This window comes from Melanerpes formicivorus, unplaced genomic scaffold, assembly GCF_026170545.1.
Source record: "Melanerpes formicivorus ecotype bairdi unplaced genomic scaffold, bMelFor1.0.p_v2 SCAF_3, whole genome shotgun sequence".
NCBI classification, from domain to species: domain Eukaryota; kingdom Metazoa; phylum Chordata; class Aves; order Piciformes; family Picidae; genus Melanerpes; species Melanerpes formicivorus.
Genome location: NW_027142355.1, coordinates 4,718,285 through 4,743,835, shown reverse-complemented (window position 1 = coordinate 4,743,835; position 25,551 = coordinate 4,718,285). Strand labels below are relative to the sequence as shown.

General features: G+C 53.3%; 1 long non-coding RNA gene across 1 annotated transcript; it reads left to right on the top strand.

Annotated features, from left to right (window-relative positions):
- Window positions 1–10,110: 10,110 nt before the first annotated feature.
- Window positions 10,111–13,291, top strand: LOC137454238 (uncharacterized). Its single transcript, XR_010990561.1, has 3 exons — window positions 10,111–10,221; window positions 10,827–11,323; window positions 12,602–13,291. It is a non-coding gene; the product is annotated as an uncharacterized lncRNA (long non-coding RNA).
- The last annotated feature ends 12,260 nt before the right edge of the window (window positions 13,292–25,551 follow it).

The following is a 25,551-nucleotide window of genomic DNA, read 5'->3' as shown; positions in this document are numbered from 1 at the left end:
CATGCACAGGCTTGCTCTGAACTGAGCTGCTTGTTCCCTTGGCACCGTTCACCTCTGCCAACCTCCATCTAATGGAGCTCCAGCCTTCCGCTTTTTGTAGTGCCACTGCAATAGACAGCTGGAGAAGGCATGGAAATTGCTGGGCAGGGACTTGCTATTTCCCTTTTGCCTGGGCACGGGGTAGCTCCTTTCTGCTCTCTAGGCTAATGCAGTGGAGCAGCATTTCGTGCAACAGGCAGCACGCATGCATCAGTTTTGGCAACAAAAGCACACGGCAGTGATTACGTTTCCAAAGGTCTGTTTTCAAGATGCTCTCTCCAGGGCACAAATGTCTTTCCAAAAGGATTTACTGACATCAACCTCCTGGCCAGAATAATTTGTTCTGGGGGTGTTGCTGGCATCCCCAGCACTCGTACGTCCCCCAGTGATGACCAGCATTAGGTTTCTGCAGAGTGACTACAGCACACACATTCATTTCTTTTTATTACACTGAGGAAGGCTGTGTGACAGTACCAATGGAGATGTGATTAGGCCTTTGGATTCCACGCTCATGGTTTTCAACCCCATCGATCCAGCCTGTGCAGATCCCCCTCAGGAGCCTTTCTACCCTCAAACAGATCAACTCTCCCTCCCACTGCCTCCAAAACTGCCCTACAGTCCCTTGCAGCTTGCTATCCCATGAAAGGGAGGCTCCCATTGGCCTCTGAAAGGCAGTTCATTGCCATGCAGAAAGGCCATTTCCATTGTGACTCCTCAGCATGTTCTCCTGCTGCATTTTGTGGTGGAGGCAGCACATCACCAAAGCACTACGGAGGTCAGGACAAAAGTGTGGCCACCTGCCACATTAAGGTACCATGCTGAGGTGCTGTGCTCTGAGCCAGACACCAAGTGCATCTGAGAGGATGGGATGCCAGAGCCTCGGCCAGGCTCAGGGGTCCCTTCTGTCCCCTGTGGAGGGCAGCCCAGACCCAGAGCCAGTGCTGTGGGTGCAGCCTTGCTGGCATGGTGCAGAGGAAGGGGAGCCTTTTGTGAGCTGCTGGCAGTGCTCCACATGCCAGGGCCAGGAGCAGAGAGTTGCCTTGGCCAGAGCCGGGGCGCTGGAGTGGCACTGCCTGAACAGCACCGTGTGGCCACCGGTACCCACCCTTGAGAACTGTCCCATCTGGCATTTGACTCTGCCCTTGCTACCCTCTTACACAGGTGCCAAGGGCACGGGCCCCTGCCTCAGCGCTTCACATCAGCCCCTGTGAGGTGTTGCCTGTGTCAGAGAGGGTGGCAGGTGGCCGAGGGCGTGGCACATGCGGGCCAGCAGTGATGACGTCACAATGGTCGTGGTGATTTCATGGCGATGACGTCACAACAGTCCCTGGTGCAGGTGAGGGGGAAAGCCTACAAAAAGGAGCGCAGGGCGCAGTTCCTGCATCCTTGCGACTTGGTGAGGTAAGGAGAGGGTGGGAGAGGGAAGGGGCTGCCAAGGCAGGAGGGGAGCCCCTGCACCTCAGGGCTCTGGGGCTGTGCTCCAAGCTCACTGGCATGTCTTGCTTCTCTCTCAGAGTCAGCAGAGGAGCATTTGGAGGAGACAGCTCAGCACTGCTGGGACAGGAACTCTCCAGGAGCTCAGCGTTGACGTGTGCCTTGTCTGCAAGGAAGGAGGAGACGCTCGACGAGATGGAGCATGGTGAGCAAAGTTATCCCCTTTGCAGCCTGTCACAGGGAATAATGGTTAGGGTGGTCAGCAGAGCATAGGGCTGAGAGAGGAATGACAGAGGGAGGCAAAGAGCTGCCCAGAGTGCACCAGGGCACAGCCCCTCCTTTCCTCAGCAAGCAGGGCTCAGGCCTGACCAGTGGGCACCTGCTGGGACACCCTGTGCCTCCATACTGATCTCCAAGGCCTGCAGCTCTGCCCATCAGCCAGACCGGCAGGAACAGAGCAGGCCCTGGGGCACAGTCCCTCGGGGACACTTTCCCCAGCCCTACAAAAGTGCTCATTCCTGTTGGTGTTTTGATCTCTCCTCTCCAGTATGCATGCTGTGCCGTCAGGCAGAGGCTGACCGGGATATCTGTGGAGAAATCCTGAATCAGCGAGGGGTCTGCACCCATTTGTTTTGCCTGGTGAGTTCCCTGGGGGCTGCCTCCCGTTTTCCTGCAGGCACTCCCTGCCACACTCTCCTCAATGGCTCCCTGTCTGTTCTCTTCTGCAGTTTTTTGCCAACGGGATTTCTTCAACACTGGACCGTGAACAAGGACAGGTGATATTTCATGTGGAGGAGATTGAACATGCAGTTGAGCAGGCAGCACAGAAGGTGAGGACATGACAAAATGAGTGAGATTTGTGCTAGGAGAGTGCTGTGGCAGCTTAGCCCACAGCTTGAGCTAGAATTCCTGGCCCTTCCAGACAGCTCTTTTGACCTTCCAGACTTTTGAGTCTTGCTCCCAGCATCTCCAGAGAGGCTCCCTCCCGCACAGGAACTGTGCCTGCCAATGGCATATGTGGGCTGTGACCCAGCAGCGCCCTGACCCAGAGGCACGGGGAGCCTCCTGCAAAGGCCCCGAGGCTGACAGAAGTTGCTCTGCCATTTACAGGAGTGCTGTGTCTGCCATCAGAGTGGGGCCACCATCACCTGCAGCGAGACAGGCTGCGATGTCAGCTTCCATCTCCCCTGTGCCAGACGGGGTGGGTGTGCCACCCAGTACTTTGGACTCCACAGGTAAGGGCAGCTGGCCCTCACAGGGGAGGCTTCCCACCTTCATTCCTCTGCCTGCCAGCTTCAGGCAAAGAAGAAAGCAACTCATGGTGACACTTCCCACTACCCAAAGAAGAGCTCTGAGGCTGCTTCAGACATCTTCACCCTTCCTTGCTTTTCACAAACCCTAAAAGTACTATGCATAGCCATAACCCTAACTCTAACTCTAACCCTAACCCTATATGCTAACCCTAACCCTCACCCTAACCCAGTACTTTCCCTAGTGTGGTTAAAAGTCCTCTCCCCTTTCCTCCAGCACTACGAAAGGGCCTGACACTTGTCTCCTCACCCATTATGGCTCTTTCTTCTTCTCCCCAGGTCCTTCTGCAGGGAACACCCCCCACGTCAGGAAGTAGAGGCGGTTCCAGAGGAGGACACCACCTGCCTCATCTGCACGGATCCTGTAGACAACCAAACGTCCTACAGGACCATGGTGTGCCCGGCGTGTCAACAGGCATGGTTCCATCGGGAATGCATCCAGGTAGGAGCCCATCCCTCGCTCCCAGGAGACCACAGGTGCTCAGCAGCACCAGGACCTAACTCATGCTCTTCACATTTCTCCGGCAGGAACAAGCTCTGAATGTTGGCCTGATGAATTTCCAGTGCCCAGCGTGTAGGGATTGCAGTGCATTTGTGCCAGAAATGCTCAACATGGGCATCCGAATCCCTTTCAGGTTGGTGTCCTTCCATCCACCTCACAAGGCAGAAAGGTGCAAGCACTGTGCTACCCCAGGGCCTGCCCCTACAGTCCTGGCTCTCTGCTCTCTCGTGAGTCCTTGCTTCAGCTTCACGGAGGAGCTGGACACAGGGCAGCACCGGGCAAACAAGGATGGCCTGCATCTGCCTTATGCCAGGATGGCAGCAGGGACTCATCAATATTCCTTTCTCTACCAGAGAGCCATTCTGGGAAGTCCAGGAGGATTTAGAAGAACTACTTCAGAGGCACAGCCGCTGTGATGCCAGCGAGTGCCTATGCCCAGGAGGCAGGGAGCAGGCAGAGCAAGAAGGGTAAGTTGTCAAAGCTGCAACGTGGGGCTCTACTTTGTGCAGAATCCCTCTCTGGCTAAGGCCTCAAAGCAGAAGCACTAGGAACAAGAGCTCTGCCAGATGGTCCAGTGCTACACTCAGTCTGTGCTCACAGCCATGAACCCATTTCCTTCCCCAGGCCCTGGCAACTGCTGTTGTGCAGCTCCTGTGCTGCTGAGGGCACCCACAGGCGATGCTCCCATCTGAGGCCCAGCACCAACAGCTGGGAGTGCAGCAGCTGTGCTGGCCCCAGCAGAGGTAAGAGGCAAAGCACTCAGCTGCTCCCCACCCCACGATGGTGTGCTGGCAGCAGTGACCAGGCTGAGCTTGGCAGAGCCTCTCTGCTCCGGGAGGGCTGGCAGCACTGCACAGGCCTGTGCTGCCACAGAACTGGCGGATGTGCCCTTGACCCTTCTGCTTTCCTTCACAGAATCCAGGGGCAGCTTGGAGCTTCCTGACCCAGATGCCCCTAGCCAGGCGGCAGCTGTGGCATCCTCCAGCCAGGCGCAGCTTGTGCCATCTGACAATGTAATAGGCCCTGAGACCAGCAGCCACACAGAGACACCATCAGGAAACCAGGCCAGCTCCCCAGCGCATGAGACTGGCAGCCGGTCCAGCACCCGTCGGCGCAGGAGGAAACGACGTGCCTCCCGCCCGCAGTGTCAGGATGAAGCTCCTCCTTGCAGACGACCCAGAAGATGCTCTGAGAGACTTTGCAGGTCAAGAGTAAACACCGGTAGCAGTAGCTCCACAGAGGAGCTGCTGGAGGAGCCATCCTGCAGCTCGCTGGACCCGCAGACCAGCAGCCCCAGTAGCTCCTCAGAGACATCATCAGGAGACCGGGACAGCTCCCCAGGGCATGAGACTGGCAGCCGGTCCAGCACCCGTCGGCGCAGGAGGAAACGACGTGCCTCCCGCCCGCAGTGTCAGGATGAAGCTCCTCCTTGCAGACGACCCAGAAGATGCTCTGAGAGACTTTGCAGGTCAAGAGTAAACACCGGTAGCAGTAGCTCCACAGAGGAGCTGCTGGAGGAGCCATCCTGCAGCTCGCTGGACCCGCAGACCAGCAGCCCCAGTAGCTCCTCAGAGACATCATCAGGAGACCGGGACAGCTCCCCAGGGCATGAGACTGGCAGCCGGTCCAGCACCTCTCGGCACAGGAGGAAACGACGTGCCTCCCGCCCGCAGTGTCAGGATGAGGCTCCTCCTTGCAGACGACCCAGAAGATGCTCTGAGAGACTCTGCAGGGCAAGAGTAAACACCGGTAGCAGTAGCTCCACAGAGGAGCTGCTGGAGGAGCCATCCTGCAGCTCGCTGGACCCGCAGACCAGCAGCCCCAGTAGCTCCACAGAGACATCATCAGGAGATCGGGACAGCTCCCCAGGGCATGAGACTGGCAGGCGGTCCAGCACCCGTCGGCGCAGGAGGAAATGACATGCCTCCCATCTGTAGTATCAGGATGAAGCTCCTCCCTGCAGGCAGCCCAGAACACGTCGTGGCAGATCCTGCAGGGCAAGAGCAAACTCCGAGAGCAATGCCTTCAGACTGGGGCTGCTGGAGGAGCCATTCTGCAGCTCGCTGGGCTTGCAGACCCGCAGCCCAAGGACCACCAGAGAGACACCATCAGGAGACCGGGGCAGCTCCCCTGTGCTTGATCCTGCCAGCCAGTCCAGCACCCCAGGGCTTGTGCAGGCGCCTGCTAGGTCCCCCCGGGCAGCGTCGAGAGGAAGCTGCTTCCTACAGCCCAACTCGACCCAGAAGACACCGCAGGAGGAACAATCGTGCAGCATCTCCAAGTTTTGGCCCTGATCCCCCTGCACCGCCTCCAAGGTAGAGGTGGTTTTTAAGTTCTACACTGGCAGATTCCACACTCCTTTGCCTCTCCCTCATTCTCCTCTCCCTTTCTCGGGAGCAGCAATAGGAGCTGGGCCCAGGGACTGGGAGCGCCTGGCCCACACCTCCTCCTTGCTGGCTGCCCTTGCCCAGCTGCCCAGCACCATGGACATGGACTGTGCGCTTCGGTCCTGGCTGGCCCCACAGCCTTCCCCAGCATCGGGCGTCCCTGCTGCTTTTTCCCACCTTGAGAGTTATCCAGCATGGCCCAGCCATTGCTGCTGTGCCTCTCCCATCAATGCAGACCTTGTGTGAGGGAACATTGTATGGGCTTAGCTCAGAAGCCACAAAAGAAGCCCAGCACTTCCAGACAGCTCTGGGACAAATGTCTTGCTCCCACGAGCTCCAGAGAGGGTCCTGCACACGACTGTTGTCTGCCAGGTGGATCTGTGGACACAGTCTGAAGCTGCGCCAGGGGAAGTTTAGGCTCAAGGTGAGGAGAAAGTTCTTCACCAAGAGAGTCATTCATCATTGGAATGGTCTGCCCGGGGAGGTGGTGGAGTCACCATGCCTGAAGGTGTTTGAGAGGGGATTGGACGTGGCACTTGGTGCCATGGTCTAGTCAGGAGGTCTGTGGTGACAGGTTGGACTATTGCAATGATCTTTGGGGTCTCTTCCAACCTTTGTGATACTGTGACACTGTGACTCAGCTGTGGCCACATCCTATTCTCTGCTCAGAGGCGTGGGGCTGGCTATGCAGGCCCTGCGCTGATGGAAGTTGCTCTGCCAAACGGTACTGCATCTGCTGCCAGAGTGAGGCCACCCTCACCTGCAGTGAGACAGGCTGTGATGTCAGCTTCCATCTCCCCTGTGCCACACGGGGTGGGTGTGTCACCCAGTACATTGGACTCTACAGGCAAGGGCAGCTGGCCCTCGCACAGGTGCCTTCCTACCTTCATTCCTGTGCCTGCCAGCTTCAGGCAAAGAAGAAAGCAATTCATTCTGAGACTTCCCACTACCCAAAGAAGATCTCTGAGGCTGCTTAAGACATCCACACCCTTCCTTGCTTAACCCTAACCCTAGAGTCAGATCCATAAGCGTGGCCATGACCCTCACCCTAACATTAACCCTCATCCTAAGCCAGTACTTTCCCTAGTGCAGGCAACTCCTCTCCCCTTTCCTCCCGCACCGCGGAAGGCCCTGACACCTCTCCTCACTCATGACGGCTTTCCTCTTCTCCCCAGGTCCTTCTGCAGGGAGCCCCACCCACATGAGGAAGTGGAGGCAGTTCCAGAGTGGCACAGAATCCAGCAGGACGGACAATGAAATGTATTTTGCAAGAACTGGGGGGTGTACCAACAGCCTTGGATTTAGACTGGGCAAAACAAAACTACAAAACTGCAAAACTGCGGAACGTATTCCCCAAAAGCTGGCCGAGACCGCTGGCCAGCCCAGCAGCCTACATGCTCTGATCATGGGCACTTGCATTGGACTGTGCTAGAGGAATGTCAAAATTACAACCAGCGATTTCTCCTCTGAAGAGAAATGATGGAGGCAGAATCAGAGGCTTTATAATTTATGGGTGCTGCAACTCAAGTCGACTGCCTCGAGGCTTAAGAGGAGTCGCAGCGGCAGAAAGCAATTCTGTTCCTGACCTGCGTTAAAGGCAACTGGCCGCATCGTTTGAAAGCGCACCGATCCCGCCTGCCCAGCAGTCGCTGTGAGGAATACATTGCAAACTGCTTTCGCCGCCCGCTCCCAGCACGGAGTCGCCGAAGCCTGAGAGCGATCGCCGCTCGCCTCCACCCAGGACTGTGCCGCCTGAAAATGAAAGTAAAAAAGGCACCGAAACCATCGCCATCAATCCCGCGGTCCATCGACAGCACGAAGGCGCTGGTCAGGAGCTTCCAGAGTGGCCAGCTGGTACAGCTCACCATCCAGGACGCGCTGAGGAATGTTCTGGTGGCCACGGAGGTGCTGATTTGGTTCTACATCAGGGAGATCATAGGCAAGGGCGGCCTGACTGGATACTGACTGGAAACTGGCCAATGTGGTCCCCATCCATAAGAAAGGTCGGATGGAGGAACCTGGAAACTACAGGCCAGTCAGCCTGACCTCAGTGCCAGGGAAAGTGATGGAGCAGATTATCCTGGCGGCAGTAACTGCGCACCTGAAGGATGGCCAAGGGCTCAGGTCTAGCCAGCATGGATTTACGAAGGGCAGGTCCTGCCTCTCCAACCTGATCTCCTTCTATGATCAGGTGACCCGTCTGGTGGATGTGGGGAGGCCTGTGGATGTGGTCTACCTGGACTTCAGCAAGGCCTTTGACACCGTCCCCCACAGCAAACTGCTGGCTAAGCTGTCAGCTCGTGGCTTGGACCGCTACACTCTGTGCTGAATGTCTGAAAACTCCTCCCACTGTCCTTGTGGCTGTGGTCCTGAGTCTGCAACCGAGTCTGTGAAAATAAAGCTAGGATTGATTCCAAAAACCAAAACAACAACAACAACAATAATAATAATGATAATAATAAAAATAATAATAACAATAAAACCCAACAAACCAAAAATCCACAGGCCAGACCTTGATTACTGTGTCCAGTTCTGGGCCCCTCAATTTAAGAAGGAGACTGAGACTCGTGAACATGTCCAGAGAAGGGCAACGAGGCTGGGGAGAGGCCTCGAGCACAAGCTCTGTGAGGAGAGGCTGAGGGAGCTGGGATTGTTTAGTCTGCAGAAGCGGAGGCTCCTGTTGTAGACAGGTGGGGGTTGGTCTCTTCTCCCAGGCAACCAGCACCAGAACAAGAGAACAGTCTCAAGCTGCATCAGGCAAAGTTTAGGCTTGAGGTGAGGAGAAAGTTCTTCACAGAAAGTGTTGTCAGCCATTGGAATGGGCTGCCTACGGATGTGGTGGGGTCACCATCCCTGGAGGTGTTCAAAAAGGGATTGGATGAGGCACTTGAAGCCATGGTTTAGTAGTCAGGAGGTGTTGGGTGACAGGTTGGACTTCATGATCTCTGAGGTCTTTTCCAACCTTATTGATTGTATGATTCTATTTCCCTGGGAGTGCCAGAGCCCCTCACAAGATGTTTGAAGGAATCTCGAGCGAAAAGGATAGTGCTTCAAGCTTTGAATGAAAGCGGCAGCCAGGAAAAGCAGCTCTATGGTAGACAGGTCCCTGGAAGCCAGAGCCAAGTCTGCTCTCCTGCTCCAGCCTTCAAAGACAGCTGCTACAGCTTTGCCAGCTTTGCCTGGCGAGGGAGAACATTCTCCCTCACCTCCATATTGAGGAACACTGTCTCTCAGCCACAGAGACCCGTTTACATCTGGGGGTGGGAAATTGAAAAGCCCCATGGACACTTTGATTAATTCAGTGTCACACTGGAGACACACCCATCAACAGTCAGGGGGTGGTTAACTGAAAAAGCGCCAAAGTGCTGGCCAGCTCAGAGCGTATGCTGCGCTACAGTGGTTGTGTTAACACTCTGTTCATGGCTACATGGTTTGTGTGGTTTGTATACACTGTTCATATAGTGCTTTTTGGTATTGTAGGTCACTGTGCCTAATGTGTAAGCCACTGTATGTGATATGTGTATTTGTATAAGCCAGAATCCACATCCTTTGAGATCTTCTGATTGAAGCTGTTATACAAGTGAAAAATCACCCCGTCTGCAAGGAGGGGTAGAGACAGCCTGGGAAACCAGAAAAACAACTTTTGGATCGCAGTACTGAGTTCCTAGCATGCTGCCTGTACTGTTAAACCTATTGTGAGTGGCTGTGCTTTGAGCAGGGCACCATCTCCATCTTGGATCTATGTTTTGATTGTGTCCAAAGGGAGGGGACGAGTGAAAACTAACTTACGGGGTGTATGCAATTCCTATATTAAAAAAAGCAAAAAATAGAGTTTCAATGTCTGCTAAAAAAACACTTTTGGGAATCTCCCAGAGTTGTGATGCAGAACTGAGTAATCTCTGAAACGGTTGTGGGAAGTGAAAGTGATCTGTTTTTTTTTCTGTAATGTGCAGAAATACTCTCATGAATTGTCTCAGAAACCACCCATCAAACACTAGGAAATTCATGTGGCTTTAAGTCTGCTGTGTCTTAATTTCCACTCAGAAGTGTCAGTGCTCCCAACAGAACCTTCCAGGGGAGAGCATCCATAATGGGCCGAACACATCACACAGGTTAAGTGCTCACACAGCCAGGGAGGGCTATCGCCCAGCAAGGGCTGTCAGCAGCCAAAGAGCAACTTTTGTATTATCCAGAAAACAGTCCTGGGTATTAGCACGACTTCTGCTACTATCTGAAGTATAGACTGAAAGAAGAATGGCTGTTTTCTTACGTTAATGCCACTGTAAGAGCTGATCTTCACGCAGCTGAGGATCGCAACATAGGACCATGGCAATTGTAACTGGTTGTGTAACGGCAAGGCAGTGATGAACCTAAAGGAGGCCGGGGGCGGGACATGCTCGCGGCTCCCGCCCCTCAGCCCCGGCCTCCACGCCGCCCAGCCCCGGTTACTATGGCTACTGCCACACGCCGCTGCTGCGAGGAGCGGACGCTGCAGGGAGTCGCCAGGCGAGGAAGGCCCATCGGGAAGCGTGGGGAGAGAAAGCAACGGGTGCGGGGCCAGGAGAAGGGTGAAGGGGAGCCCCACTCGTAGCCCAACCGCGGCCGCAGCCCTCCGGCGCCCGGCGCGTCCCGTGCCAAGGGCTCCTGTGCGTGGCTCGCCGCGGCGGCCCGGCGGGTGGCGCCTGCGCGCTGTCCCCTGCCACGCGCGGGGGGCCGGGCGGGCGCCAGGGGGTGCGTGGCGGCAGAAGCGGCCCGACGGCTGCGGGCTGGCTGTGCGCGCCGCGGCGGTGGCCTGGCTCTGGCCGGGGGGTTCTACCCTTTGACTCGTGGCATTTTTTTCCCCGTGAATATGGGATTTGCATTCTCCCGGCCCATGTGTTCTCAGTGGCAGCGCGCAAAACCGTAAAGGTGAGCTGCCCCTGGGTAATACTGGTCTGTAAAGCGTTTATAGCTCTATAAAGAATTTATGTATTCATTATGTCAGCCTTCTCCGGATGCCCTGCTGGCAATGCTCTGCAGCATTGCTACTGTCAAAGACCAATGAGATGTTAAGTGTTCTGTGTTTGGTGGAAGTAACGACCCCTAGCCATATTCTTGTAAGCAGAAAGGTGCCAGTATGCATTTTTAAATAGATAATTGTGATTATTCTTGCAGACAGGTTAAAAATGTGCAAGTGATGCTTTAGGAGATGGATGATACATCAGATAGTTGTCTTGAAGTTGCTACAGCGGAAAAGTCAGGTACAGAGCAGACACCAGCATCCTCGGAAAGACTAGTTAGAGAGGCCAAGAATGGGCACCCAGAAGAGAAACCTCTGCTTTCAGAAGCTACAGGTACTGTGCAGTACACAGGGTGTAGAGAGGAGGACTGGAAGGAACAGTCTTCTCTGGAGCACTCAAGGATGGAACAGAAGCTGCCAAGTTCAGCACAGTGTGAATCACCTTGCGAAGGGCTAGGCAATGAAGTGACCAGAAATAACGGGCACGATGCACTTGAACCGGATGCCTCATTCAGTGCATCGTCTGAGAGCATGTCTCTTGTTACCAATGACAATGATCCTACTTTACTTGAAACAAGAGATTCAGCAAGAGAGGGACAAACATCTCAACACTCAGTACTGTCAGAGGATATGGCAAATGGAAGAGGAACAGGTAAAGAAGTTACAAAGGAGTTGGACATTAAAGCTTTAAAAAGATGGTTTGGTTTTTCCCCTGCAACTTGACGATGGCTTCTTGCACAGCCCTCACCCTCATTCTGTGCATATTTACTGGATGTTGGTGTTGCAGTGACTTTTAAAAACTCTTATAAAAACATGCTTGAAAAGACATTCTTTAAAGTTACAGTATCGGTTTATAGACTAATGTGGCACTTTTTAGTAATCTTCCTTTCCAGAAACAGGTGTATGTATATGTATTTTGTACTCACATTGGAATAGCAGCAGTGTGTGATTCACATGCATACATGGGCTTCTAACAGCTTAAACTAGCCCGTATCGATCACCTCAACAGCAGGCGTTTCAGATTCCACTGTAATTTACCTGCCACCCTTCTGTTACCCATGCCTTTTCAGTCATCAAAACTGGAGCAAGTTTGAGTAAGGTTTTTCAGTAAAAGCTCCTTGTATCAGTGGGTAGCTTTTATTTAAAATTATGCATTTGCAAATAAAAAGTTTACTTATTGAGTAAATAAGTAATGAGCGATTCAGTTTGGCGCAAAAGGTAGGTACAGTGCTGCTTCATACATGGTACACATGGAAAGATTTTTAGGACGAGAAGAATGCTTTTCAAAACGACGGTCTGCTTTTCGGAGTATAAGTACATTTCAGATAGCAGTAGTTGTTTCAGATTTCAGATAGAGTAGTTGTTGAAGGTCTTGAGGTGTGTTTTTGTTATTGACTGGACTGTTTGGATGGAAAATTGAAAAGAATGATTCATTTCTTCCTGAGGTTATCTGTGAAAATTAGAAGAAAAGAGGATTTTTTAAAGATTCATAGAGGAGTGGCAATCTCAACAGTTTTCACCAAAAATTGCATATGCTCTCACCACACTTCTGGCCTTCAACATTTTAAAACTTTTTGGTGTATTAAAACTGTGCAATATTGCTGTTGTGTGTTTAAGGTAATAACAGGAAGGTTGCATATCATTTTATAAAAAGCTGAGGTCAAAATGTAATTTGAAGATACATCCTAAAGCCCTCAGCTGCTAATGTTTCTTTGTGTATCATCAACTAGAAGTTGGCTTGTGTATTTATCATTGAGAGTTTGATGCTTGCTTTACAGTAAGAAAAGTGTGAGATTTCTTTGATAATGTAAAGTGACAGAAGCCAGCTAATTTGGTAACTTTGAGGACGACTAGAGTGTGGGCTGGTTAAGTGATTGATTTTGTGGTTCATCTGGGCAACTAATTATTGTTATGTATTTCAATAACACAGGAGACCGATGTGCAAAAACTAGAGGACAAACTGAACAGTGGTCACATAGAAGAAGTCATTGTCCAGGTAAAGTGAAGAAACTTCAAGTTAGGTACAAAAGGGAATAGTGTTTTCCCTTGTTTCTTTGGCTGAGCTTCTGTTTGGAAGATTGGCGGTTTTCCCGAGCTTCCTTTGCTGCAAAATGAACAAGCAGAAGAAAACAACCACAATCTGAAAACAAATTGTCATGGAGTGATTGGTATGATCATGCTGAAACCTTCCACCACACCTATTTACTGCATTATGCTTACATATACAGCATGCAGATCCATATTGATTCTTACAGAGGGTAAACTGGTGGAAAGGACATAAGATGATTTAATAATAGTGGTTGATAATCTAGGTAGACCATAACACATCGCGAAGGAGTCATTGGGAATGCCTATTTCAGCAAACTGAGCATTTGGGGATGATTCAATGCTTTTGAAAAACAATCCCAAACCCCCAAAGTGCTTTTTGATATTTATAGATTAAATTTCTGGTAATCTGTGACCATGACAGGTAGTGATTAAGATGATGAACTGGAATACAGGTGACGTAATACTTTGGCACTAGTATACTATAATTACTTAATTATATAGGAATTCATAAGTCCCAAGTAAAATAACCAAACAAGATCTAAGGATACTGTGCAAGTTTGCCTTAACTCATTTATTTCAGTACCATTAATAAAGTTCTTGGACATTTAAAGGTAAATCTGCAGTTTGCTTTTCTTTCATGATGAATGCCACTGTGCATTATATCATAGTATCATAGGAGTATCATAGTATCAGTCAGGGTTGGAAGAGACCACAAAGATCATCTAGTTCCAACCCCCCTGCCATGGGTAGGGACACCTCACACAAGATCAGGCTGGCCAGAGCCTCATCCATCCTGGTCTTAAACACTTCCAGGGAAGGCGCCCCAACCACCCATTCCAGGGCTTCACCACTCTCATGGTGAAGAACTTCCTCCTCACGTCCAGCCTGAATCTCCCCACCTCCAGCTTCATTCCATTCCCCTTGGTCCTATCGCTACGTGAGATCCTGAGAAGTCCCTCCCCAGCCTTCTTGTAGGCCGCCTTCAGATACTGGAAGGCCACAATTAGGTCTCCTTGGAGCCTTCTCTTCTGCAGACTGAACAGCCCCAACTCCTTCAGTCTGTCCTCATAGGAGAGGGGCTCCATCCTTCTGATCATCCTTGTGGCCCTTCTCTGGACACCTTCCAGCACCTCCATATCCCTTTTGTATTAGGGGCTCCGGAACTGGATGCAGCACTCCAGGTGGGGTCTCACCAGAGCTGAGTAGAAGGGCAGAATCACCTCCCTTGACCTGCTGGCTACAATTCCCTTGATGCAGCCCAGGATCTGATTGGCTTTGCGGGCTGCAAGTGCACATTGAGAGCTCATGCTGAGCTTCTCGTCCACCAGCACCCCCAAGTCTCTGTCCTCAGGGCTGCTTTCCAGCCAGTCTGACTGTTCCCAATCACAGTATACACTGTTCATATAATGCTTTTTGGTATTGTAGGTCACTATGCTTAATGCGTAAGCCACTGTATTTGAGACGTATTTGTATAAGCCAGAATCCACAATGTACCCCTCAGGAAAAAGGGCATTTATGGCCCCAGATCAATTTGCCCCGTAGGGCCAGGGGGTGGAATGTCATGATAGGGCCAAACGGCCCCAGCACAAACTCAGACAGACCCTCATGTGTCTAGATATGGTCCCCCTCTCCTCCTCCTCCTGCAGAAAGTTGGGGTAACGCAGGGAAGGGAACAAAGGGGACAGGACCACGACCATGCGTGTCTGGTAAACAACCCTGTATCTAGGCTAAAGGCACATGTACTGGCCACTGCCTCTGCCTGACCAGGCCTATGTTTCTGTCTTTTATGGCCACAACCTGGCAGAACCCCTTCTCCTTGGGTAACTGTGTGCTGGCTTCAGTTGCCCTATTGGCCCAATCGAATCTCACAAGAGATTTGTATACAGGCTGATTTCCAGATGCCTTGCCTTGCACAAGCCTTGCCTTGCTTGAACCTACTTGGCCCTGTCAGTGCTGCTGTCCCTCCCTCAGCAACACAGGCTGTGACTGCCCACCCACCATATGCCCGCTGGCTCAGCTATAGGAGTCACAGCCAGGTTTGACATGCTTCAACTTTATTTTGTCTGGGACAAGGCTAGAACCTAGAGGGATCTCCTGGCCTCCTTGCTTAGGCTAGTGACAGCTCTGGATGCTGACTTGAGTGTCATCTCGTCTTTGTGACGTGATGGATTCAGTGGCTTGCCTTTCTCCAGTAGCCAGTGAGCATTGCCCAGCTGTGGGTCCTGTTCCGCAACATGATTGCTGCTGCACCCGTGGAAGGCTTCCTTCTTGCAATATATGACCCAAACCCTTCTGAACAGCCTTTGAAAAGCTCTGGTAAGGAATTCGCTCCCCAGAGGTCAGGCGAGTCAGAGCACTACCTGTTCCCGAGGGCTCGAGTCCCATCATAAGCTGTTCACAGCAAAAGCACCACCTGTGCTCTGTGGGAGCCTAACAAGGGGCCTGGGACACACCTGGCAAGTGAGTGGATTTCCCTCCTGATGGAGACCAGCAAGAACCTTCCCAGTGCAGGCAGGAGAGAAGGTGTGGTTGCAGACTGCTAGAGGGCTAAATCAAGGAAGAATAGCAATCAAAGCCCCAAGGAAATGCTTTTGTGTGGCTGTACAGACATGGACAACCCTCTGCTCTTCCGACAAACTGCAGGTGGCTTTACGCAGCTGTGTGCACCCAGTGCCTTCCCAATAGGCCTCAGCGTGGCATGGAAGTTTTGCTGCTGGAGTAGAGAGCAGCTGACCTCCTGGAGGAAGGCTGTGAGGGCCTGGGAGGCCTGCCGGGCTCTTCTGCCAATGCAGAGGCACTGCGGAAGAACAGGCAGAGAGGGTCCAGAAGAGAACTAACTCTTAGGCAGGGCTTTGCCTTTCTCTCCTTGTCTGCTGTCACTGGGAAGACATGAGGTCTAGCCACAGCCAGAACAGGCAGTGCTCTTCAGGGGGCTTGCAATGTGAGCTCCGAGGCGCTACCGAGACAGAGTGGCCCAAAGAGCTGCGGTCATGCACAGGCTTGCTCTGAACTGAGCTGCTTGTTCCCTTGGCACCGTTCACCTCTGCCAACCTCCATCTAATGGAGCTCCAGCCTTCCGCTTTTTGTAGTGCCACTGCAATAGACAGCTGGAGAAGGCATGGAAATTGCTGGGCAGGGACTTGCTATTTCCCTTTTGCCTGGGCACGGGGTAGCTCCTTTCTGCTCTCTAGGCTAATGCAGTGGAGCAGCATTTCGTGCAACAGGCAGCACGCATGCATCAGTTTTGGCAACAAAAGCACACGGCAGTGATTACGTTTCCAAAGGTCTGTTTTCAAGATGCTCTCTCCAGGGCACAAATGTCTTTCCAAAAGGATTTACTGACATCAACCTCCTGGCCAGAATAATTTGTTCTGGGGGTGTTGCTGGCATCCCCAGCACTCGTACGTCCCCCAGTGATGACCAGCATTAGGTTTCTGCAGAGTGACTACAGCACACACATTCATTTCTTTTTATTACACTGAGGAAGGCTGTGTGACAGTACCAATGGAGATGTGATTAGGCCTTTGGATTCCATGCTCATGGTTTTCAACCCCATCGATCCAGCCTGTGCAGATCCCCCTCAGGAGCCTTTCTACCCTCAAACAGATCAACTCTCCCTCCCACTGCCTCCAAAACTGCCCTACAGTCCCTTGCAGCTTGCTATCCCATGAAAGGGAGGCTCCCATTGGCCTCTGAAAGGCAGTTCATTGCCATGCAGAAAGGCCATTTCCATTGTGACTCCTCAGCATGTTCTCCTGCTGCATTTTGTGGTGGAGGCAGCACATCACCAAAGCACTACGGAGGTCAGGACAAAAGTGTGGCCACCTGCCACATTAAGGTACCATGCTGAGGTGCTGTGCTCTGAGCCAGACACCAAGTGCATCTGAGAGGATGGGATGCCAGAGCCTCGGCCAGGCTCAGGGGTCCCTTCTGTCCCCTGTGGAGGGCAGCCCAGACCCAGAGCCAGTGCTGTGGGTGCAGCCTTGCTGGCATGGTGCAGAGGAAGGGGAGCCTTTTGTGAGCTGCTGGCAGTGCTCCACATGCCAGGGCCGGGAGCAGAGAGTTGCCTTGGCCAGAGCCGGGGCGCTGGAGTGGCACTGCCTGAACAGCACCGTGTGGCCACCGGTACCCACCCTTGAGAACTGTCCCATCTGGCATTTGACTCTGCCCTTGCTACCCTCTTACACAGGTGCCAAGGGCACGGGCCCCTGCCTCAGCGCTTCACATCTGCCACTGTGAGGTGTTGCCTGTGTCAGAGGGGGTGGCAGGTGGCCGAGGGCGTGGCACATGCGGGCCAGCAGTGATGACGTCACAATGGTCGTGGTGATTTCATGGCGATGACGTCACAACAGTCCCTGGTGCAGGTGAGGGGGAAAGCCTACAAAAAGGAGCGCAGGGCGCAGTTCCTGCATCCTTGCGACTTGGTGAGGTAAGGAGAGGGTGGGAGAGGGAAGGGGCTGCCAAGGCAGGAGGGGAGCCCCTGCACCTCAGGGCTCTGGGGCTGTGCTCCAAGCTCACTGGCATGTCTTGCTTCTCTCTCAGAGTCAGCAGAGGAGCATTTGGAGGAGACAGCTCAGCACTGCTGGGACAGGAACTCTCCAGGAGCTCAGCGTTGACGTGTGCCTTGTCTGCAAGGAAGGAGGAGACGCTCGACGAGATGGAGCATGGTGAGCAAAGTTATCCCCTTTGCAGCCTGTCACAGGGAATAATGGTTAGGGTGGTCAGCAGAGCATAGGGCTGAGAGAGGAATGACAGAGGGAGGCAAAGAGCTGCCCAGAGTGCACCAGGGCACAGCCCCTCCTTTCCTCAGCAAGCAGGGCTCAGGCCTGACCAGTGGGCACCTGCTGGGACACCCTGTGCCTCCATACTGATCTCCAAGGCCTGCAGCTCTGCCCATCAGCCAGACCGGCAGGAACAGAGCAGGCCCTGGGGCACAGTCCCTCGGGGACACTTTCCCCAGCCCTACAAAAGTGCTCATTCCTGTTGGTGTTTTGATCTCTCCTCTCCAGTATGCATGCTGTGCCGTCAGGCAGAGGCTGACCGGGATATCTGTGGAGAAATCCTGAATCAGCGAGGGGTCTGCACCCATTTGTTTTGCCTGGTGAGTTCCCTGGGGGCTGCCTCCCGTTTTCCTGCAGGCACTCCCTGCCACACTCTCCTCAATGGCTCCCTGTCTGTTCTCTTCTGCAGTTTTTTGCCAACGGGATTTCTTCAACACTGGACCGTGAACAAGGACAGGTGATATTTCATGTGGAGGAGATTGAACATGCAGTTGAGCAGGCAGCACAGAAGGTGAGGACATGACAAAATGAGTGAGATTTGTGCTAGGAGAGTGCTGTGGCAGCTTAGCCCACAGCTTGAGCTAGAATTCCTGGCCCTTCCAGACAGCTCTTTTGACCTTCCAGACTTTTGAGTCTTGCTCCCAGCATCTCCAGAGAGGCTCCCTCCCGCACAGGAACTGTGCCTGCCAATGGCATATGTGGGCTGTGACCCAGCAGCGCCCTGACCCAGAGGCACGGGGAGCCTCCTGCAAAGGCCCCGAGGCTGACAGAAGTTGCTCTGCCATTTACAGGAGTGCTGTGTCTGCCATCAGAGTGGGGCCACCATTACCTGCAGCGAGACAGGATGCGATGTCAGCTTCCATCTCCCCTGTGCCAGACGGGGTGGGTGTGCCACCCAGTACTTTGGACTCCACAGGTAAGGGCAGCTGGCCCTCACAGGGGAGGCTTCCCACCTTCATTCCTCTGCCTGCCAGCTTCAGGCAAAGAAGAAAGCAACTCATGGTGACACTTCCCACTACCCAAAGAAGAGCTCTGAGGCTGCTTCAGACATCTTCACCCTTCCTTGCTTTTCACAAACCCTAAAAGTACTATGCATAGCCATAACCCTAACTCTAACTCTAACCCTAACCCTATATGCTAACCCTAACCCTCACCCTAACCCAGTACTTTCCCTAGTGTGGTTAAAAGTCCTCTCCCCTTTCCTCCAGCACTACGAAAGGGCCTGACACTTGTCTCCTCGCCCATTATGGCTCTTTCTTCTTCTCCCCAGGTCCTTCTGCAGGGAACACCCCCCACGTCAGGAAGTAGAGGCGGTTCCAGAGGAGGACACCACCTGCCTCATCTGCACGGATCCTGTAGACAACCAAACGTCCTACAGGACCATGGTGTGCCCGGCGTGTCAACAGGCATGGTTCCATCGGGAATGCATCCAGGTAGGAGCCCATCCCTCGCTCCCAGGAGACCACAGGTGCTCAGCAGCACCAGGACCTAACTCATGCTCTTCACATTTCTCCGGCAGGAACAAGCTCTGAATGTTGGCCTGATGAATTTCCAGTGCCCAGCGTGTAGGGATTGGAGTGCATTTGTGCCAGAAATGCTCAACATGGGCATCCGAATCCCTTTCAGGTTGGTGTCCTTCCATCCACCTCACAAGGCAGAAAGGTGCAAGCACTGTGCTACCCCAGGGCCTGCCCCTACAGGCCTGGCTCTCTGCTCTCTCGTGAGTCCTTGCTTCAGCTTCACGGAGGAGCTGGACACAGGGCAGCACCGGGCAAACAAGGATGGCCTGCATCTGCCTTATGCCAGGATGGCAGCAGGGACTCATCAATATTCCTTTCTCTACCAGAGAGCCATTCTGGGAAGTCCAGGAGGATTTAGAAGAACTACTTCAGAGGCACAGCCGCTGTGATGCCAGCGAGTGCCTATGCCCAGGAGGCAGGGAGCAGGCAGAGCAAGAAGGGTAAGTTGTCAAAGCTGCAACGTGGGGCTCTACTTTGTGCAGAATCCCTCTCTGGCTAAGGCCTCAAAGCAGAAGCACTAGGAACAAGAGCTCTGCCAGATGGTCCAGTGCTACACTCAGTCTGTGCTCACAGCCATGAACCCATTTCCTTCCCCAGGCCCTGGCAACTGCTGTTGTGCAGCTCCTGTGCTGCTGAGGGCACCCACAGGCGATGCTCCCATCTGAGGCCCAGCACCAACAGCTGGGAGTGCAGCAGCTGTGCTGGCCCCAGCAGAGGTAAGAGGCAAAGCACTCAGCTGCTCCCCACCCCACGATGGTGTGCTGGCAGCAGTGACCAGGCTGAGCTTGGCCGAGCCTCTCTGCTCCGGGAGGGCTGGCAGCACTGCACAGGCCTGTGCTGCCACAGAACTGGCGGATGTGCCCTTGACCCTTCTGCTTTCCTTCACAGAATCCAGGGGCAGCTTGGAGCTTCCTGACCCAGATGCCCCTAGCCAGGCGGCAGCTGTGGCATCCTCCAGCCAGGCGCAGCTTGTGCCATCTGACAATGTAATAGGCCCTGAGACCAGCAGCCACACAGAGACACCATCAGGAAACCAGGCCAGCTCCCCAGCGCATGAGACTGGCAGCCGGTCCAGCACCTCTCGGCACAGGAGGAAACGACGTGCCTCCCGCCCGCAGTGTCAGGATGAAGCTCCTCCTTGCAGACGACCCAGAAGATGCTCTGAGAGACTTTGCAGGTCAAGAGTAAACACCGGTAGCAGTAGCTCCACAGAGGAGCTGCTGGAGGAGCCATCCTGCAGCTCGCTGGACCCGCAGACCAACAGCCCCAGTAGCTCCACAGAGACATCATCAGGAGACCGGGGCAGCTCCCCAGGGCATGAGACTGGCAGCCGGTCCAGCACCTCTCGGCACAGGAGGAAACGACGTGCCTCCCGCCCGCAGTGTCAGGATGAGGCTCCTCCTTGCAGACGACCCAGAAGATGCTCTGAGAGACTCTGCAGGGCAAGAGTAAACACCGGTAGCAGTAGCTCCACAGAGGAGCTGCTGGAGGAGCCATCCTGCAGCTCGCTGGACCCGCAGACCAGCAGCCCCAGTAGCTCCACAGAGACATCATCAGGAGATCGGGACAGCTCCCCAGGGCATGAGACTGGCAGGCGGTCCAGCACCCGTCGGCGCAGGAGGAAATGACATGCCTCCCATCTGTAGTATCAGGATGAAGCTCCTCCCTGCAGGCAGCCCAGAACACGTCGTGGCAGATCCTGCAGGGCAACAGCAAACTCCGAGAGCAATGCCTTCAGACTGGGGCTGCTGGAGGAGCCATTCTGCAGCTCGCTGGGCCCAAGGACCACCAGAGAGACACCATCAGGAGACCGGGGCAGCTCCCCTGTGCTTGATCCTGCCAGCCAGTCCAGCACCCCAGGGCTTGTGCAGGCGCCTGCTAGGTCCCCCCGGCAGCGTCGAGAGGAAGCTGCTTCCTACAGCCCAACTCGACCCAGAAGACGCTGCAGGAGGAACAATCGTGTAGCATCTCCAAGTTTTGGCCCTGATCCCCCTGCACCGCCTCCAAGGTAGAGGTGGTTTTTAAGTTCTACACTGGCAGATTCCACACTCCTTTGCCTCTCCCTCATTCTCCTCTCCCTTTCTCGGGAGCAGCAATAGGAGCTGGGCCCAGGGACTGGGAGCGCCTGGCCCACACCTCCTCCTTGCTGGCTGCCCTTGCCCAGCTGCCCAGCACCATGGACATGGACTGTGCGCTTCGGTCCTGGCTGGCCCCACAGCCTTCCCCAGCATCGGGCGTCCCTGCTGCTTTTTCCCACCTTGAGAGTTATCCAGCATGGCCCAGCCATTGCTGCTGTGCCTCTCCCATCAATGCAGACCTTGTGTGAGGGAACATTGTATGGGCTTAGCTCAGAAGCCACAAAAGAAGCCCAGCACTTCCAGACAGCTCTGGGACAAATGTCTTGCTCCCACGAGCTCCAGAGAGGGTCCTGCACACGACTGTTGTCTGCCAGGTGGATCTGTGGACACAGTCTGAAGCTGCGCCAGGGGAAGTTTAGGCTCAAGGTGAGGAGAAAGTTCTTCACCAAGAGAGTCATTCGTCATTGGAATGGTCTGCCCGGGGAGGTGGTGGAGTCACCATGCCTGAAGGTGTTTGAGAGGGGATTGGACGTGGCACTTGGTGCCATGGTCTAGTCAGGAGGTCTGTGGTGACAGGTTGGACTATTGCAATGATCTTTGGGGTCTCTTCCAACCTTTGTGATACTGTGACACTGTGACTCAGCTGTGGCCACATCCTATTCTCTGCTCAGAGGCGTGGGGCTGGCTATGCAGGCCCTGCGCTGATGGAAGTTGCTCTGCCAAACGGTACTGCATCTGCTGCCAGAGTGAGGCCACCCTCACCTGCAGTGAGACAGGCTGTGATGTCAGCTTCCATCTCCCCTGTGCCACACGGGGTGGGTGTGTCACCCAGTACATTGGACTCTACAGGCAAGGGCAGCTGGCCCTCGCACAGGTGCCTTCCTACCTTCATTCCTGTGCCTGCCAGCTTCAGGCAAAGAAGAAAGCAATTCATTCTGAGACTTCCCACTACCCAAAGAAGATCTCTGAGGCTGCTTAAGACATCCACACCCTTCCTTGCTTAACCCTAACCCTAGAGTCAGATCCATAAGCGTGGCCATGACCCTCACCCTAACATTAACCCTCATCCTAAGCCAGTACTTTCCCTAGTGCAGGCAACTCCTCTCCCCTTTCCTCCCGCACCGCGGAAGGCCCTGACACCTCTCCTCACTCATGACGGCTTTCCTCTTCTCCCCAGGTCCTTCTGCAGGGAGCCCCACCCACATGAGGAAGTGGAGGCAGTTCCAGAGTGGCACAGAATCCAGCAGGATGGACAATGAAATGTATTTTGCAAGAACTGGGGGGTGTACCAACAGCCTTGGATTTAGACTGGGCAAAACAAAACTACAAAACTGCAAAACTGCGGAACGTATTCCCCAAAAGCTGGCCGAGACCGCTGGCCAGCCCAGCAGCCTACATGCTCTGATCATGGGCACTTGCATTGGACTGTGCTAGAGGAATGTCAAAATTACAACCAGCGATTTCTCCTCTGAAGAGAAATGATGGAGGCAGAATCAGAGGCTTTATAATTTATGGGTGCTGCAACTCAAGTCGACTGCCTCGAGGCTTAAGAGGAGTCGCAGCGGCAGAAAGCAATTCTGTTCCTGACCTGCGTTAAAGGCAACTGGCCGCATCGTTTGAAAGCGCACCGATCCCGCCTGCCCAGCAGTCGCTGTGAGGAATACATTGCAAACTGCTTTCGCCGCCCGCTCCCAGCACGGAGTCGCCGAAGCCTGAGAGCGATCGCCGCTCGCCTCCACCCAGGACTGTGCCGCCTGAAAATGAAAGTAAAAAAGGCACCGAAACCATCGCCATCAATCCCGCGGTCCATCGACAGCACGAAGGCGCTGGTCAGGAGCTTCCAGAGTGGCCAGCTGGTACAGCTCACCATCCAGGACGCGCTGAGGAATGTTCTGGTGGCCACGGAGGTGCTGATTTGGTTCTACATCAGGGAGATCATAGGCAAGGGCGGCCTGACTGGATACTGACTGGAAACTGGCCAATGTGGTCCCCATCCATAAGAAAGGTCGGATGGAGGAACCTGGAAACTACAGGCCAGTCAGCCTGACCTCAGTGCCAGGGAAAGTGATGGAGCAGATTATCCTGGCGGCAGTAACTGCGCACCTGAAGGATGGCCAAGGGCTCAGGTCTAGCCAGCATGGATTTACGAAGGGCAGGTCCTGCCTCTCCAACCTGATCTCCTTCTATGATCAGGTGACCCGTCTGGTGGATGTGGGGAGGCCTGTGGATGTGGTCTACCTGGACTTCAGCAAGGCCTTTGACACCGTCCCCCACAGCAAACTGCTGGCTAAGCTGTCAGCTCGTGGCTTGGACCGCTACACTCTGTGCTGAATGTCTGAAAACTCCTCCCACTGTCCTTGTGGCTGTGGTCCTGAGTCTGCAACCAAGTCTGTGAAAATAAAGCTAGGATTGATTCCAAAAACCAAAACAACAACAACAACAATAATAATAATGATAATAATAAAAATAATAATAACAATAAAACCCAACAAACCAAAAATCCACAGGCCAGACCTTGATTACTGTGTCCAGTTCTGGGCCCCTCAATTTAAGAAGGAGACTGAGACTCGTGAACATGTCCAGAGAAGGGCAACGAGGCTGGGGAGAGGCCTCGAGCACAAGCTCTGTGAGGAGAGGCTGAGGGAGCTGGGATTGTTTAGTCTGCAGAAGCGGAGGCTCCTGTTGTAGACAGGTGGGGGTTGGTCTCTTCTCCCAGGCAACCAGCACCAGAACAAGAGAACAGTCTCAAGCTGCATCAGGCAAAGTTTAGGCTTGAGGTGAGGAGAAAGTTCTTCACAGAAAGTGTTGTCAGCCATTGGAATGGGCTGCCTACGGATGTGGTGGGGTCACCATCCCTGGAGGTGTTCAAAAAGGGATTGGATGAGGCACTTGAAGCCATGGTTTAGTAGTCAGGAGGTGTTGGGTGACAGGTTGGACTTCATGATCTCTGAGGTCTTTTCCAACCTTATTGATTGTATGATTCTATTTCCCTGGGAGTGCCAGAGCCCCTCACAAGATGTTTGAAGGAATCTCGAGCGAAAAGGATAGTGCTTCAAGCTTTGAATGAAAGCGGCAGCCAGGAAAAGCAGCTCTATGGTAGACAGGTCCCTGGAAGCCAGAGCCAAGTCTGCTCTCCTGCTCCAGCCTTCAAAGACAGCTGCTTCAGCTTTGCCAGCTTTGCCTGGCGAGGGAGAACATTCTCCCTCACCTCCATATTGAGGAACACTGTCTCTCAGCCACAGAGACCCGTTTACATCTGGGGGTGGGAAATTGAAAAGCCCCATGGACACTTTGATTAATTCAGTGTCACACTGGAGACACACCCATCAACAGTCAGGGGGTGGTTAACTGAAAAAGCGCCAAAGTGCTGGCCAGCTCAGAGCGTATGCTGCGCTACAGTGGTTGTGTTAACACTCTGTTCATGGCTACATGGTTTGTGTGGTTTGTATACACTGTTCATATAGTGCTTTTTGGTATTGTAGGTCACTGTGCCTAATGTGTAAGCCACTGTATGTGATATGTGTATTTGTATAAGCCAGAATCCACATCCTTTGAGATCTTCTGATTGAAGCTGTTATACAAGTGAAAAATCACCCCGTCTGCAAGGAGGGGTAGAGACAGCCTGGGAAACCAGAAAAACAACTTTTGGATCGCAGTACTGAGTTCCTAGCATGCTGCCTGTACTGTTAAACCTATTGTGAGTGGCTGTGCTTTGAGCAGGGCACCATCTCCATCTTGGATCTATGTTTTGATTGTGTCCAAAGGGAGGGGACGAGTGAAAACTAACTTACGGGGTGTATGCAATTCCTATATTAAAAAAAGCAAAAAATAGAGTTTCAATGTCTGCTAAAAAAACACTTTTGGGAATCTCCCAGAGTTGTGATGCAGAACTGAGTAATCTCTGAAACGGTTGTGGGAAGTGAAAGTGATCTGTTTTTTTTTTCTGTAATGTGCAGAAATACTCTCATGAATTGTCTCAGAAACCACCCATCAAACACTAGGAAATTCATGTGGCTTTAAGTCTGCTGTGTCTTAATTTCCACTCAGAAGTGTCAGTGCTCCCAACAGAACCTTCCAGGGGAGAGCATCCATAATGGGCCGAACACATCACACAGGTTAAGTGCTCACACAGCCAGGGAGGGCTATCGCCCAGCAAGGGCTGTCAGCAGCCAAAGAGCAACTTTTGTATTATCCAGAAAACAGTCCTGGGTATTAGCACGACTTCTGCTACTATCTGAAGTATAGACTGAAAGAAGAATGGCTGTTTTCTTACGTTAATGCCACTGTAAGAGCTGATCTTCACGCAGCTGAGGATCGCAACATAGGACCATGGCAATTGTAACTGGTTGTGTAACGGCAAGGCAGTGATGAACCTAAAGGAGGCCGGGGGCGGGACATGCTCGCGGCTCCCGCCCCTCAGCCCCGGCCTCCACGCCGCCCAGCCCCGGTTAC